General features: G+C 43.2%; 1 protein-coding gene across 1 annotated transcript in view; it reads left to right on the top strand.

Moving 5' to 3' along the window:
- Positions 1 to 11,778, top strand: part of LOC146399572 (uncharacterized) — a 617,271-nt gene extending 605,493 nt beyond the window's left edge. The window contains exon 14 of the transcript XR_014818092.1: positions 8,644 to 11,778. The gene's annotated coding sequence lies outside the window, so the exon portion shown is untranslated. The remainder of the gene's footprint in view (positions 1 to 8,643) is intronic.
- Positions 11,779 to 18,122: the final 6,344 nt, after the last annotated feature.

Here is an 18,122-nt window from a genome sequence, read left to right as displayed (position 1 = left end):
AACAGCTAGCGTCTGTCTGCCAGGTATAAAGACTTAATGTCCCTCTTGAGAAGAAATTAACTGCTAAAACAGACTCGGGTGAAATGAAGGTCTGTCTTCTGTCCTCAAGGCAGCCATTTTTCTCTTTGAATCTTCCTCTTCCGTTCAAGCAGAAGGAAAACTTGGATCTCGGCCTTGAGCGAGTTTCACTTCCCAGGCTCAAATTCTGTTTAATTGCAGAGGTGTGCTACCCGTGTAGCAGCTCGGAAATCAGTCAAATCCACTGTTCCTGAGCAAGAGAGGGGTGAAGTGTTACTCGCGAAGTTCTGTGCTGCTCCCTGGGGAGCCCTGGGCGTGTTTTTTTTTTCAGCACAACCTCATTGGATTACTTACCACCGAAGAGTGAACACAGCCCGGGCAGCTCAGTGGTCGCAAACCAAATGGACTCATGAATGCGACTTGGGCAATGCCAGGCAGCATGGCTCTGGCTTCTGATCCTGAGATATTAGCAAGCAGGATGCTGAGGGCAGTAGGCTTCAGCCAATGGACCAGAAAGAATCTTCTTCTGCCAATCTTGTCTCTTCCAACATGATAAGTGGGCTCTAAAAAAGTAGAAATGCATGTTTACTGGACAGGATTGTAAACGTAAACCTGATGTATTTGTTAGAAACAGAACTGGAATTCCTGCCATGGCTCAGCAGGTTAAGAACCTGACATATGGAGTTCCCGTCGTGGCGCAGTGGTTAACGAATCCGACTAGGAACCATGAGGTTGCGGGTTCGATCCCTGCCCTTGCTCAGTGGGTTAAGGATCCGGCGTTGCCGTGAGCTGTGGTGTAGGTCGCAGACGCGGCTCGGATCCTGCGTTGCTGTGGCTCTGGCGTAGGCCAGTGGCTACAGCTCCGATTCGACCCCTAGCCTGGGAGTCTCCATATGCCGCTGGAGCGGCCCAAAGAAGTAGCAAAGACAAAAAAAAAAAAAAAAAAAAAAGAACCTCACATAATGTCTGTGAAGATGCAGGTTCGATCCCTGGCCTCTCTCAGGGGGTTAAGGATCCAGTGTTGCAGCTTAGGTCTCAGATGTGGCTCAGACCCCATATTGCTGTGGCTGTGATGTAGGCTGGCAGCTGCAGCTCTGAATCGACTCCTAGCCTGGGAAGTGCCATGTGCCACAGGTGCAGCTGTAAAAACAACAACAAAAGCAGAATAGGATAGGATAAGGTAGAAAGATAGATAGATAGGTAAGGTGATGGATGTAGATAGATAGATATAGGGACTTATTATAAGGAATCAGCTTACATGGTCATGGCAGTTGGCAGGTCCCACAGTTTGCAGGGTGAGTCTGCAAGTTGAAGATCTAGACGAGCCAGTGTTTCACTTCAAGTTGAAAGGCCCACAGACTTGAGAACCCAGGAAGAGCCACGGTCCCAGTTTGGAGGCCATGAGGCAAAGGAAATTCTCTTTTACCAGGAGAGGGTCAGCATTTTTGCTTTATCCAGGCCTTCAACTGATTAGATGAGACCCATTCATATTATGAAGGGGAATCTGCTTTACTCTATCAATTTAAATGTTACTCTTATTCAAAAATACCCTCACAGAAACGCCAGAATAATATCTGATTGAATACTTGGACAACCATGTCCCAGTCAAGTTGAGAATTAAAATTAACTTGACGAATCTGACTAGGTCCACTTGGTCCACTCCTGGCTCCTACTCACAATGTGTAGAAAGGCTTCCTTTCTTCACACTTCTTCAACTTGGTGTCACATCAATCCACTTTTATTCCACAAACCTAGTTATTAACCTAAAAGTGTAGAGATCTGATATGACATGATTGGTTTAATTTTTTTATACATCTCTCTTTTCCTATTTCACGTCATCATTTTGTTTTCACCAATGCTAAAGCAGGTGGTCGAAACACCTAATAAAATTTCATTATACATGATCAATAACCTACAATGTATGAAAGCACTAATCGATATTTCTTGATATAACTTCTCAATTAAAAGACAAAATCAACTGATATTTGAAAAAAAAAGCAAAAGAAATCCAATGGAGAAAAAGTCGTCTTTTCAGCAAATGGTTCTGCCACAATTACAAAAAAAAAAAAAAAGAACCTAGACACTGATCTTACACCTTTCACAAAAATCAACTCAGAATGGATTAATTACTGAAAGACAATACAAAACAATACAATTAGGCCTGTGACTGTAGGGGGTGTGGGGTGATAAAAATGGCACTTTACCTCTGTGACCTTCCTCCCCAAAACCCATCACTCTGGGTTAATCATGAGAAAAACAAACAGACTAACCCTGTTTGGGGGTCATTCTACAAAATATCTGACCAGTGTTCCTCAGAACTGTCAAGGTCATCTAAATAAGGGAAGTCTGAGAAATTGTCAACACCCAAGAGAAGCCTAAGGAGCTGTTAACAGCTAAATGTGATATGGTATCCTGGACAGGATCTGGGGACAGAAAAAGAACATTAGATGAAAACTGAGAAAATCCAAATAAGAGACAATCTTCATCTCAGTATTAATTCATTAATTGTAATAAACGCACCAACTAACATTAAACATTTAAAAAAATTTTATTGAAGGATGTTTGACTCAACAATGTTGTGTTAATTTCTGCAATACAGCCAAGTGACTCAGTTATACATATATGTATAATCTTTTCCATTACAGCTTATCATAGGATGTTGTAGGACCTTGTTGTTCATCCATAGTATATATACAATTGTTTGCTTCTGCCAATCCCAAACTTAATCTAAGACATTTTTAATAGAGGAGAATTCTGGGAACTCTCTGTGCTATCCTCACAATTCTTCTGCAAATCTAAAGCTTTCTTTTAAAAAATTATTAATGAAATTTTGTCCATTTGTATGCCCAAGAGTGGGATTGCTGGGTCATATGGTGTTTTATATTTAGTTTTCTGAGGTACCTCCATACGGTTTTCCATAGTGGTTGTACCAATTTACATTCCCACCAACAGTGCAAGAAGGTTCCCTTTTCTCCACACCCTCTCCAGCACGTGTTATTTGTTGACTTGTTAATGATGGCCATTCTGATGGGTGTGAGGTGGTACCTCATGGTAGTTTTGATTGGCACTTCTCTAATCACCAGTGATGTTGAGCATTTTTTCATGTGTTTGTTGGCCATCTCCGTATCTGTTTGGAGAAATGTCTATTCAGGTCTTTTGCTCATTTTTCAATTGGGTTGTTGGGTTCTTTTGCTGTTGAGTCGTATAAGTGGTTTGTATATTTTAGAAATTAATCACTTGTCGGACTTTTGGTTGCCAAGGGGGAAGGGGAGAGAGTGGGTTGGACTGGAGTCTGGGGTTAATAAATGCAAATTATTGCATTTGGAGTGGATAAGCAATGAGATCCTGCTATATAGCACAGGTAACTATATCCAGTCACTTCTGATGGAACATGATAGAGGATAAGAATTTATATACATATATATACATACACACACACACACACATACATGACAGGGTCAATTTGCTGTACAGTAGAAACTAACAGAACACTATAAATCAACTATGATGAGAAGAATAAAAATCATAAAATTAAAAAAATAAAAAAATAAAAAATTATTTAAAAAAAAGTATCTAATGGCATGTTATCTTTAAATTTTATTCCAAGTACTTCACTGTAGTACTAAAGACCACTATCCAAAATTCTATTTTGAAGGAGTATTTATTTTAAGGAGTCAACTACAGTGATGAGATTAATTCATCTTCTTCCAATTACTTTTAGGAGATCAATTTTTAAAAAATCATTTCAAATGAACATCTGAAAATGCCACTTAGCTCAGGGTTTACCCTACCTCCTATAAACGGAAGAGACTATCTCAGATCAGCCATGTATAAAAAACGAATTTTTTTTAAATGATTCTCACTGACCATCTACTTTCCATGCTCCAATGTTTTTTAAGAGTATTATGTTTCACAAAATTGAAATTGCAAAATAACATAAAATAGAATAAACTGAAGTATCGGAAGCCTGAGTAAATCTTTGAATTTTCTAAATTAACCTTGTCGCCATCAGACAAGACCATATCTGAACTCAGCAAGTGGACAACGGTCTATCCTACCTTTGTTTAACCTCTGGAGACACTCTAGTCTCTTCTAGTCACATTCAATAATCCCTCTGTCAAGGTCCTTTTCAAAGTCTGAATTCAATCCTTTATGCAGCCGCTTAATTCCGTTTCTTCATATTATTTTTTCAAATAAAGATAGAAAACAGTGACTGGCCATTTCCTGTGTAGCAAGCATGCAGGTGTATGTGAAGATTATCATTAAGTAACCATTCTCTCGGGATTAAATGAATATAGACTCTTTAATCTTTTCAATTTAAAGCCAATCCTTTTGTCTTCTTGTGGCTGGTTATTATCTGAACACTTCTCATTTGCTATCATCTCGTCTTTAGTCCAGCACCAAAGAATTAAACTTGACATTCAAGACGGTATATTTGAAAACCCCTGTGTGATCTTGAAGAAAAATAGTCTGTAAAAAGAATAAGGTTACCTAATTTCATCAGTGAGAATGGATTGTACTGAAAACATTTCCAATTAGAATTTTAACCTCCCTTTGGTGCACTTGGATACAAAAGAATGTAAAATCGGGTAGAATATAATTTTTCAAACAGCATTGCCTGCACATGACTATGAAGATACAGGCTATTAATTGGGATGCTAAGGCGACGGGTTTGTTGGCAAGTTTATTTGAATAAAAAGTAGTTGCGGAAAGAAATGCTTGATATTTTGCCATCCTCAGCAGCTCTCATTTCAGGCAACAATGTCCCTTGAGCTGTGAAAAGGCTTTCCTGCTGCTCACACTCTCTGCAGCCACATGGCTTTTGGAACAAAATTTACTGCTTTGGTTAAATGGGCGTAAAGAGATGCACCACGCTGTCCCCCTGGCCCCGCAGGGGTCCAGGAAAACCTGGTCATTTGGGCCCCTGTGAATAAAATTAACCCATTGCTTTTATAAACGCAATGAGCTATTTATGTGGCCACAAAGCCAAATCTATATAAATCACTCAGCACAGGCCTGGCATCCACTAAGGACTGGCATCCACTATCGAACCGGAGCCGCTGCTGTAACCAGAGCCGCAGCAGGGACAATGCCAGATCCCAACTCTGCTGAGCCACCAGGAAACTCCACACATTCCTTTTTAAGGAATTAAGGATTAAGGAGCTAGGGGTCCAAGGTTGTCACTGCTGTGGTGCTGGTTCAATCCCTGGCCTTGGAACTTCCACATGCCATGGGTGCAGCCAAAAAAAACCAAAAAACAAAAAAGAAATTTGCAAATTACATATTTGAAGCCTCGTAACCATGATAGAAAGATTTTCTAAAATTCCATAGCTGACACTCCCACTGTCAACTCTCCATGGTGCCCTACACGTCACCCGTTTGCAAAACCTCACTTTCACCTGGTGGTGAAGGCATTAAGCTCTCTGACCTTTGACCGTCCCTTCCCCCACCCACTCACAAGGCCTCATCTCCCAACACGCCTCCCTGAGACCCCCCTGCAAAGACCCCACCTTCCCTCTCCTATTCTACCTTCATCACAAGCCCTGGAATGTTCCTGCACCTCTGCTTCTCCCTCCCACAGAATCTTAGCACCTCACCCTTCAAACTCGATGCGCTCCCCCCACCTGGTCCGCCATATTCTGAGATGCTGACACACCAGCAAAGCCACTGCAGCCAGTGCTGTGATCCTGTGTGTCTGTGTCTGAGCACAGGACACAGTGGGCCCAGGAAGGTGCCTGACCAAACACACACACCTCCTCCCGGGCTCCATCAAAATGCCCAAGACATAACTCCTATCATTTAGGTACTCTGGATCCCCACATAACATGACGACACCTCCAAGGATGGCGATGGCTCTTCTGCCGTGTTCTAGAAGCTGGGAGGGAGAGCCATCTGATAGCGCTGGGGAAGCACTTGAGGAAAGCAGTTCCCCAGGTCTCTGTTTGTCAGTGTTTACCTGGAAACAAAGTGAAGGTGAGGTAATGATTTCAGATGTACAAAATTCTCCTGGCTAACCCATCCAGGCCACAGAGATCAACTTGACATTCGCGGTGTGAGACCTCTTGACAACTCAGCTTTTCTTAAGGCCTCACCATGAATTTCCTCTTTAGGAATGTTCCTTTTCATGAAGGATTTTGTTTCACTTTTTTGAACCTCATCTCCCCCAGCTTCTTCCGTCTGCTTGGACATGATCCAACCAGGATGTCCAAGCCCCTACTTGGGTCTGCGGTCCACATCTGCCCTGAGAATACTTTTAAAAGTTATATTCAGAATTTTTTAAAAAGATCTATGCAGAGTTCATCTCTGGATGTTCAGTGTATTTGAATCTTCTCGCTGGAAAGGGATCTATCCCCAGATATGGCTTATTTACAAGATTCTCAGGAAGGCAGCCCATGAGGGGAGTTAGAAGAAAAGAATGAAACAGCTTCAGCACCAGGAGCCCCAATCTGTTTCAGGGCTGGATTGTAGCTTTCATCTCACACCTGGGGAAGCCTGGTCTGTAGAAAGGAACCCACTGTGACAGTTTGGTCTCCTCCCGGCTCTGAGGAGCTGTGTTTGGAATGGCGGTGTGCGGGCAGGAATCCTGCTTTAGAAATGCAGGCAACTCCGGCTCAGAAAACCAAAATGGTACACAGGGAGCATTGCCCCAGATCAGACTTACATCTTTTTTGACAAAGAAATGGCATTTTTTTTCAACTGTGTTCAGAGAGCATCCAAACCACCTGCCTTCTGCGTCTCAGTTGTCTGCCACGGAGGGTCACTGGACCCAGGAAAGGAAACATTTCCACTTTATACATAGGAAGGGCACTGCAAATAGATTTTGCCTAAAAAAAAAAAAATTAATGAGATAAATAACCCCAATTTTGGTAAAGTGTCAGCCAAAATAGATTCATCACTTCAGTTTGAGTCAGCAAGCCGTATTCTCTAGTTAGGAACAGCTTGAGGCTGTTGCTAAATTGGGATTTAAAGGATGTCTTCACACAGGGTCGGTATTGCCAAGTAAGAAGCAGGATGAATTTCCCCTAGTCTGTGTAAAAGAAGGTCTGAAAGTTACCTGAGCCCAAGCCCTCCTGTTTGTGTTTGGTTTTAGTTACAAGCTCCTCCCCCTCCCTCCTCAACCCATCACTACCTCCCGAAGTCATCACTCTCCCCCATAGATGGAAAATACAGGGGCGACATTGTCTGCAGTTGAGTCGCCTGGGTTGGCATTCCGAAGCTCCCAGGCGACTCTATGACAGTTAGCAAATCCACTAACGTCCCTGTGCCTCCGTTATCATCCTCTATAAAATGGAGATAATAATAACGACCTCCGGGCTTTGCCGAGGGTCAAAGGAAATAACAAAGGGTCAGGTTCTCAAATGAACACCCAGCATCGAGATCAATACAGAAGAGCCAATATCATGGATAGAAACACCCAAAGCATGTTCTCAGAGCCTCTTTTACAACGGCTCACTCACACACAGGATTTCAAACCTTGCGGGTCTGACCACCCCTAAGCATTAAGAGGCTCTGTGTCAAGAGCATCTTTATTTTATTTTTTTATTTTTATTTTTTGGCTTTTTTAGGGCCGCACCTGCAGCACATGGGGGTTCCCAAGCTAAGGGCTGAAGCAGAGCAATAGCCGCCGGCCTACACCACAGCCACAGCAAGGCCAGATCTGAGCCACGTCTGCGACCCACAGCTCACAGCATTGCCAGATCCTTAACCCACTGAGCGAGGCCAGGGATGGAACCCGCGTCCTCACGGATGCTAGTTGGGTTCATTTCTGCTGCGCACGACGGGAACTCCACTGTGTCAAGAGCATCTTTAAATCCAGCCACGCTTGTGCCTAAAACCATGGTCTTTGTGAAACAAACCAATGACCCTCTTTTGTTCCTTGCAGTGAAAAGTCTTCATAGTAAGATGTTTCATAGAAGTTGCCACTGTGTCCAAAGAGGATCAGCAGCATCTCTGCAGTGCTGGGATGCAGGTTTGCTCCCCCAGTCCCACATGGTGGACTCAGGATCCCACCACGTTGCTGCAGCTGTGCCATAGGTGGCAACCGTGGCTCAGGTCTGATCCCCTGGCCTGGGAAGTCCAAAAAAGAAAAAGAAAAAAGTTCTACAAATCTCTGAAAACATCAACCTAATAACTCTATGTCAAAATTTGCCAGTATTTGATTTTAAAATTATTGTATTTTCAATTATAAGCCAACATGAAGCACTTCTTTGCCGTTCCTAAAGTTGGAAATGGAGATGCTGCTCCATCCAGGAAGAGGTGGGTTTAGGGAAAGGGGCTTTGGGATGGCATCCCTCCACCATCTGGCAGCCAGCGTTAGAAAGGGCGTACTTTTTTCTGGAGGCGACTCTCCTGAGCCACATTTGGGCAGGACAGCCACTCCCTCATGCACATGCAGCTCGGTCACCTTGCCAAATATTTAGCGAATACCTACAGTTCTCTACGGAACCTTCCATGTGTTTACAAAATACATGGTTTATAATAAATGTACTAACCTTTATACCTAAAATAACAATTTAATGACAATATTTTTATTTGACTATTTGGGAACGTAGTAATTTCTTGATCACATCCACATCTACATTTTTAAAATTTAATTTAATTTTTTTTTTTTTTGCCACCCCGCAGCTCAGTGATCAGATCTCAGTCACAGCTGCACCTTCTGCTGAAGGTCTGGTAATGCTGGATCCGTAACCCCCCGTGCTGGCCAGGGATCGAACCTGCATCTAGGGCTTCAGAAATGCTGCTGATCCCGTTGCACCACAGCAGGAACTCCAAACATACGCATCTTTGAACAGTGACTAACACAGCCCATTTTCTTGCTCCCGTGAATCAACAAGGAAGCAATGGAACTGATGCCTGAACACGTGTATTCCCCAGTGAGAAAGGGAAGTTAGAACAAGGAAAGATTTCTGCCATCGAGCTCTGTGGATCTTTTCCCAGAAGGCACTAAAACTGTGAGAGAAATCCCACACAACTCAGGAAATAGAACAAGCTTTTACTCCTACTATAAATAATTTTATCTTTGGGGGATAGGGTTTTGTTTTTAATTTAGAGCGAATTAATAGGCATAACACAGACGAACCTGTCCTGGAAGGAATATGATTCTGTGACAATTGTCAATTAGATCAGATTTTTTAAATTATTACAATCTTAGTTTACACTATAGTTCTATGAGTAATGGTGACAATTCCCACCAATTTATTCTCAAGTTTCAGTTAGGCCTTTAGACCACTAAATATTATTTTTAACTCAGTTTAAAATGCATGTGATAAAGGGGGGAAATGGCAGAGTTTTTTTTTTTTTTCTTCTTCTTTTGGTTCTATTCTTTTCTTCAGAGTTCTCCCACATCTGTTTTAAAGCTCAGCTGATAAACAATACTTTCTTCCTAGGAACTTGGCTCTTTATACATAAAGGAACCACAGTGCTATTATGTATCCCTTCAGATAAAATAGGAATATACACAAAACACCTACATGCACACACAGACACACATAAGCACAGACAGACGCAAACACACACAGTCACTGATCAAGGGCTCAGTGTTGGCCAGGCCCTGAGCCAGAAGGCCAGTTGCTGCAGTTTTCTGAAATTAAACTGGGCCAGGGTTGACCTTGACCCTGCCAATAGCTGTCACCAGAGGCTTTGAAAAGACTCTACTTGACACAGTCCAAATTGTTCTTTAGCCCCAGCAAAGGGGCATGTAAAGATCTATGGAGTTTCAAAGACATATTCCTGATGATTTCACCTTTGCAGGGTGGGAGCATGCATGACTTTGGCTTTTAAAACCTTCTACGATTACCCAACTCAGTGGGCTGGCTGTTCTAGGGAACCAAACTGCCCAGAAAATCATCCAAAACATGGTAGTTTAATACAACACGTTGACTATCTCAGTTTCTGGAAGTTGGTACCTCCAGAGTGGCTTGGCTGGCCCATCCTGGTGTATCCTGAGGATGCAGTCAGGTGGTGGCTCAAGATGGAACATCATCGGGTTCTTCTCATCTATCTGGTGCCAGGGCTGGGAAGACTCAAGCAGCTGCGTTCCTTGGTGTCCACTCCTGTTCCTCTGCACTGTTCCCTGGATCTCTCTCCAGCAGGGCATATGTTCAAAGGAGCAGGACTTCGCAGGTGTCGGCTGGAGTCTTCGGAGGTGTGTCTCCATGTGAGGGCGGGAGCTCAGGCATCACGTCCCTCACATTTTAATCATTAGCATTGAGTCACTGGTTCAGCCCTCATTAGGAGATAGGAATTAGACTCCATCTTTTCAAAGGTGGTGTGCAAAGAATTTCCAGATGTGTCTTTTTTTTTTTTTGTCTTTTTGCTATTTCTTTGGGCCGCTCCCTCGGCATATGGAGGTTCCCAGGCTAGGGGTCCAATCGGAGCTGTAGCCACCGGCCTATGCCAGAGCCACAGCAACGCGGGATCCGAGCCGTTCTGCAACCTACACCACAGCTCACGGCAATGCCGGATCGTTAACCCACTGAGCAAGGGCAGGGACCGAACCTGCAACCTCATGGTTCCTAGTCGGATTCGTTAACCACTGCGCCACGACGGGAACTCCCAGATGTGTCTTAACATCATCTCCATGGTTACGCCTTATAACGACTGATCTTCATAATTATTGGATGTGTTTTACCCAACATAATAGCAGGTACAGATGTTTCTTCCTTACAATTTTTAAGTTTAAAACACAGACGTCATATTTATTTTTGTATTAGATGCTAATATAATTCTTGGGCAAATACTTTGGAAAATGAGGAGAGCTATAAATAAATTAAATAGATAGAATAAACACATAAATATGTGGATGAAATGTTCATAAAGTTGTCAGAGGGATGGCTTAGAAAATGTTCTCAACCCCAAGTGCCACTCTTTCACTGTTCTTCTGAATATTATCTTTCGGTGATAAAGGGTAGTGCTTTAAGCAGTATTATTCACAATTCTAAGCATGGGTACAATGATAGATGTTGAAAATAAGCATCCTTCTACATTCTTTTACAAAATCACTATCCCTAACCCACGGAGACACTTTTCTGAACAGTCTGACTTTGAAAATAATTCTAATTTGAAGCTGATGGAAACTAGAGTAATTATTCATTCAACCCCGGTAAGTAATAATTAATGTTTGCCTTCTCGTTTATGCCTCATGAAATATTTCTGCAATCAGCCGATATGCCACCACCTGGATTAACACTAAGATGTTTGTTTGGTATTCGACAGGTGTTAACACTGACTAAGAATCAGAGCCTTTTAATTAGCAAAACTCACTTTTTTTTTTCGAGGGCATGTTAGGCTTTTATCATTTTTTTTTATAAATCCTTCTTTTTGAATAATAATGAAACTTTAGCCCAAATGTCCCCAAAGAGGTGACAATAGGGGGAAAAAAACCCCACTAACCTCAGAGAAGAAGAAACATAAGCCAATGTTTATACCCTGTCCATGATTCTCCCAGAAAGAATGATGGTGGACTTCTTGCAAGTAGCTTAAAACTTAGACCTCTAAAAAAGAGTAGCAAGACCAGACAGGAAATATTGAAAATAAGACCAGTCTCAGATTAAGAGACGTTTGTTAAAGGGAAAACGCACATGCTGAGAATTTTTTTGAAGGTGACACTTGCCATCTGTTACGGAATCCATGTACTGATCTATTATCTCAGGTCATTTCCACATTTTTCTGTAAGGAAATCTGATCAAGAAATTCAGAAGGGAGAAGCTCTCCATGGTAAATGTGCTTTATATTTGCCAATAGTCACCATACCAAAAATAATCAAAATATTTTGAGCAATGAAGACTCACAGTAGGCAGGCAGGCAGGCATCCTTGTCCGCCACCTCGCCTTGAGAAAGTAGTGCCAGGTCTTATGGAGATTGTCAAGCCTGTGGTCAGAAACCCCAGGTAAGAACTGTTTTAGCAAAGAGTTTTGCTTTAGAAATAAGCAAAAGAGACACTGCAGAGTCAAATGGCCAACTATACTAAATGTGTAAACTTCTTCCTTTTAGGGTTAATAACATTAATTAATTTTTAAAGACAAGGTATTTCCTCCACATGTATTCTTTCCTGTTCTCCACAGGTTAGAGGCAGGTTGGACCTATTGGTCTCTCATATGAAGGATGAAAACAAACAGGCCATGAGCTCTGAATGCACACACGGATGTTAAAGGGTCCTACCACTCAGATTCTCCCAGTATAGACCTCATCGTGTCTGAGGTTTTAATTAGTATACTTCTAAAAAAAATTATGGTATAGTGTTGATTTACACCGTTGTGCCAATTTCTGCTGTACAGCACCGAGACCCAGTCAGACATATGTACACACATTCTTTTTCTCATACCATCTGCCATCATGTTCTATCTCCAGAGATTGGACATAGTTCCCTGTGCTGTACCGTAGGCCCCCACTGCTCATCTATTCTAAATGTAATAGTTTGCATCTACCAACCCCAAACTCCCCATGCATCCCACTCCCTCCCCTCTCCTCTCCTGTAACCACTAGTCAGCTCGCCCTGTCCCTTATACGTGGAATCTAAAATATGGCACAAATGATCCTCTCTGCAAAACAGGATACTTTAAAAATACAGTCAAATACAACAAAATAATATTTCTAGCTACCTCCAGTAAAAAAAAGCCACCATGGAGCCAGGACTAAAAGAAGAGGTGGGCTCAGCTGCGCCCACTTTCATTTCCCATGTGATACCAAAGCCCCAGGGAGGAAGCAATGAGTCCAGGTCCTTAATCGCAAGACACCACTCAACTCTGGGCCTTGGGACCAGACTTACCTGCCCAGTTACCCCAGCCCTGAATCTGCACACGTGATGAATCATCTAAGATCCCTCCAGCTCTCAACTGTCAGGATGATTTGCAACTAATCCACATGACTTCTGTAATATGGCCAAAAACCTAAAATTAAATGACCAAAACAAGACCATCAGAAATAAATTTTATTTAAATTCCCCTTCCCAGACTTTCTTTGGCTCTGAGACCCCTGGCCCAGCACACAGGGACAGGCCAGTTTCTCCCACTGAGTAGACATTTTGCTAGGGAACTATTAATACAGCCAGATATAAAACACCGTAGCAGATGCTAAGAAACAGGCAGGTGCAAGCTGCAGTTCCTCCCAGGAGTTGCTGGCAGCACGCACAGGGATCTGAGATAGACAGACCTCAAATGAGAAAGCATAATGTTGTACAATTAGGAGATAAAACCTGATACGGAAGCAACGGTGCACAGGAGGGGAAATGTCTAAGCTTTTTGCTAAATGGAGAAACGGCTGAGGCTGGGGCGGGGGCTGTCGTCTCCTTCTGCTCCCTGGTACGTCACCGAAGACAAACAAAATCTACACAAGACACAGAGTGCTTGCAGTGCAAATGCAGCTTCCAGGTGAGTCCCAGGGTTTCTGCTTCCAACCACTGAGTCATCCCAGCTGCACCATCCACAAATATAAATGCCAGACGTGCCCTTGATGGTGGCCACTTTTTAAGAATCGGGGTTTAATTGGTCAGGGACTGATCCATTCACACTTCTGGGCTTGTCTATACCAGCCTGACCTGGCCTGCCTTACAAACAGGGAGAAGGCTCTTGAGAGCTCCACCTAAAATGAACAAAAACGTGGAAACCAAGTCAGGAATTTAGAGCAACCCATTCTACACGGCAACTGAGTCAAACGTCTTCCCTCTGCTTTCCACAGAGCCGCCCTGCTTCCAAACAGAGACCGCCCAAGTTAGAAACATGCCCCAAATGACTTATTCCACCCTACCAGATTAAACGAACAGGTGAATTTTGTGGAAATTGAGAGAAAATAATGTTTGACTTTTTTTGCTGTCATGGTCCACTAGCTCACGGTGTCTTTACCCAAAGAGTTTAAGTTTTTCACTTTTATCCTCTTAGTTCCTCTTCTTTGCCCTGGACTGCTGACCTCATGGACCCCAACCAGAACAGGTGGCTTGTGGGAGAGGTCAGAGGAAGAGCTGGGATGCTGGGAGGGGGCGAGGGGAGGAGCATGACTGGGATGCTGCAAACTGAGAGGTAGGGAGGCAGGACCAGCGCAGCCACAGCAACTGAGGATGGCAGACCCTATCCCGTGGGATCCGGGAGCACAGCAGTGGGGGAGCATCTCTCGGCCATCTCCCAGACCTCAGGGTGGAGGCTGCTCTGAGCAGGTCCACAGGAGACCACAGGGCTGCCTAGCAGACAAGCAGAATGAACAGGACCACAGGGAACTTGAACTTGGTGGCTGACTCCAGGCAGGGAGGACAGAGCAACTCGAGAGTGGCTTTGGAAGCTGAATCAACAGATTTGTAGACAAATTGCCTTGTGTGTGTAGGGGACTCGGGTGTTTACATATAACTGATCCACTCCCCACTGGCCTCCAGGCTCCTGCTGTGTCTGCAAGACCCCCTTTGTGGAAAGAGGCGCAGCACCGAGCTTGGAGGTGAAGGTACAGGTCCCCCTTTCCAGGACCTAATGCCTTGCAACGACTATTAATTAGCTCCCGAGGACCCAAACTCAGATGGAGTGCAAGATCAAATCATTCTTACAGTTAAAAGAAAACCATTTTTAAACAATGCATAACAGCAAAGCCCTCCGTTTTTATCTGCTTCCACTGTGTCTGTTTCTCAGGAGGATTTTGAAACTGACATTTCAAAATATCCTGAGAAATAAGACATCTCTTCTGTTTCAGATCACACGGAGGCAAAAATAACAAGAAAACCGAGAGTCATCATGTTTACAGACCCCTTCTTAAAAGAAAAAGAAGGAGATTAAGTATTTGATGTTCTGAATCCTTTTTCAAACGGAGCCACACTACTTCCATTTTCGAAATCCTAAACTTGCAAGGATTTCCTCGTTATTGTTGGCACCATTCAAGTGTATGTTCTAGGACCGGCTCTCTTCAGGGCTTTACGCCTGTTTGTTTTTCACAGTGCCTAGCCACAACTCAAATAGGTTGGATTTTGATGGATACACAAATGTCTGGCATAATGGCTTCAAGAAAAGAATGCATTATCACCCTTGCGCTATGTAGATTAATCTTCTCCCGTTAAGTTTTATATCCAGAAAGTATTCCAAAAAGAATGTAAACGGTACTCATAACTAAGTGATAGGAGGATGTGGTTTTGGTGGAATAGTTCTAGAAGATGACTCCAGGCGTAAATCCCTTGAAACTAACAAAGCCCTCAAGATGTAAATTCTCAAAGTGTCAAAGAATTATCTTCAAATAACATAATACGATGAAGTAGAAACAGCAAAAGGGTCAGCAAATCTGATGTTCTCTGCAAAGCCCGTGGGAGGTTGTACTCCACGAGTGCTCTTCCTGAAGAAGATTGAAAGTGGCTTACAAACACACACAAAGAGCCAAACGACATCAAAACAAGGTTAAGAAGACAGCTGGTGGGTATGGAAGGAAGGCATGTAGCTCCGGGGAGGCTGCAGGTGGCACCACAGCCATCCTCCTCCGCGCAGGGGCTTGTGGGAAATGCTCCCGGTGGAGGCAACGGGCGCCCCACGTGGGATGCTCAGGGTCCTCCTCTCCTGGCAAAGTCAGCTCCCAGCAAGAAGGGATGGAGACCACGTAGGTCGAAACGGCTGAATGGGCAGAGCGTCTGCCGACCGATACAGGGCTTTTGTCTCTTCTGCTAAAGCCAAGGAAATTTGGGGGGTTTTGTCACCGTATAAGCTAGCCTTCCCTGGCAAGTACTCTTGGTGATTCATTTGGAAAAAAAAAAATCAACAACAAGCATAGATAAGAGAGATGGACAATGACATAAAACCTAAGGGAAGTAGTTACTAACGAAATGTTATTCAACCATTAGGTTATATTTGTTGAGTGGTTGTATCTCTTCGAGGCTCAGCAGGCCTTATCTCACTGAATCCGGAGGTGGGAAGTGGAGTTGAAAGGGACTAGATGATTTACACGATTTCTAAGAACTAGAGCAGGATGACTTAACCAGAGTGGGTCTGACTCTAGGGCTGTGCTTGAGACCGAATTCCCAAAGGAGGGTGTTTGCAAGGGCATCACCTTGTAGTTACCCTGACTCAGCAGGAGAAAGGCAGTCTTTCCCAGATCTGAGTAGACTGGAATTTGGCACGGGAAGCTTTAAATGAGGACCATGACAATGTACTTGACAGTCAAAATTAATTAAAAAGAATGCGGGCTCTGCAATTTGACAGGCTTAAGTTTGGGTCCTGAAATGCCCCCTCTTTTAAGGGAGATAGTCAGGGGGAAAAAAAAAAGTTGCTCTTATTCAGGTGAATGTAATATCACATGAAATCCAGGGCTGGCCAATCAGTGCTGACAAAACACAACCGATGGGAGGCTTAAGACCACCTTGAAGCCCAGATGTAAGGAACCGTGAACTTCATGTGATGGAAGGAACTGCTTTTCTGCTGCCCAGAATGCACAGGAAGGTTTCTACAAAATCATCACATAGGCTGAGTACAAACACACGTCAAATAATCTAAAAATGCCACTCACTTTCCTGACACGCTTTCCAGACACTCACCTTCCAAACTGCTAAACGGGTTTATGAAGAAGAGTTTGTATCTGGACAACCTCAGAAAATTTAGCCGTCTTTCCCTGTCTCACTTGTGGTGTTGTCTTTTGTTGTTGTCTTGTGTTGTTTGGAATCTTTTCAGATAAGTGAAAGGAACAGCAAGAGGTTATGAAAATTTGTCATCAGTAAGGGAACCACAAAGCTAGGACCTTGTCTGATTTATCTTAAGGATCAGGTAAACTCAGTACAGGACAAGTAACCTTTGCCCATAACCATCCAGCAAGATGTCCATCTCCCAGCTCAAAGAGACTTGGCATCAAAGGAGATGATTTTTATGTGGGGTCCATGGGCACTTAGGTGTTTAGAGCTTCCCATCAGCGAATGATGAATGCCCTCAAATTGCAGGAAAAGTGGACATGTTTCAGGAGCAGCTCCATAGCACTTATTAAACTTGAAAAATACCACAAGGGAGGTTCAAATCAACTTTAATGGGTGTTCCTGTCGTGGTGCAGCGGAAACGAATCCAACTAGCAACCACAAGGTTGCTGGTTTGATCACTGGCCTCGCTCAGTGGATGTGGCCCTAAAAAGCAAAAAAAAAAAAAAAAAATTCAACTTTAATGAAGCGGGATGTTCAAAGCGGTCCTGACCAGGACTGCTCTGTTTTTGCCTCTCTGACAGCTAACCTTTTGTCTCTGCCAGGCTTTGTCTGACCCCGAGATCTTCCTGCTCCCTGGCTCTTTTACACATTTCACCATTGCCTGTCTTGGCCTGGATTCTGGGCTCTGGTAGATTATCCTTCTGTGATCTTATTGACTATTTTCTGCCCAGCCACGCTTCCATCAGACTGGCAAACCCTACCCTACTATAAGAAGATTCCTGTTCTATGAGTTGTTAAAAATGTTTGTGATTTTTTTTTTTTTGCCACATGCATCATCAAGGTCCCTAGAGACATTATGAATTACTTATATAAAGCCTTGACATATATTTAAGCAACCTAGTAGACAAATGGTTGTAATTAGTTTTTAAATCTCTGAACACACATACACTAGAAAATAAGTTAATACGCTCTCTCCATTATTGGGTAATTACAAAATGAATATACTCTTGGATCGTTTCCATAACTGACTGGGTCATACATCTATATACTTTTCAAATAATGGAGAAATGGTCATTGTTTTGGACAGCGCAGGTCAAGTACTGATACGCGGAAGGACAAAGCAATGAAAAGCGCTCTGATCTTCGTGACTTTCTTTGAGTCAATTAAAATGCCAAGCAAGAGAGAAGAGGAAATTCAAGGATTCACTAGGAGAAATGAGAGCATTTTCCATGGAAGATCAAGAATTATGTGATATAATTAAAACACTTTTATTAAGAGGAAGGCGAAGAACTTGCCTGGCGTAGTGCTCATGACTGCGGGCTTCGGTCACACTAACATTTGACTGGCTCAGGAACTGTTTTTGCCGGGGGCACAATAACAATCTTAATTTAATTTTTTTTTTCACGATTTTCAGGGTCAGATACCCCCAGCAGGCACTAGCGCGTTTGCCCACTGACCTGCACTTTTCAGAGCAATATGAAGCAGCGGTGATAACTAGAAATCCACCGAGCTTTGATTCTGACCC

The sequence above is a fragment of the Sus scrofa genome, chromosome 10 (genome assembly GCF_054392235.1).
Source record: "Sus scrofa isolate SSC_HxYL_T2T_F1_AM1 chromosome 10, Sscrofa_HxYL_maternal_Yorkshire_Landrace_v2.0, whole genome shotgun sequence".
Taxonomy (NCBI): domain Eukaryota; kingdom Metazoa; phylum Chordata; class Mammalia; order Artiodactyla; family Suidae; genus Sus; species Sus scrofa.
This window is presented reverse-complemented; position numbering and strand designations above follow the sequence as displayed.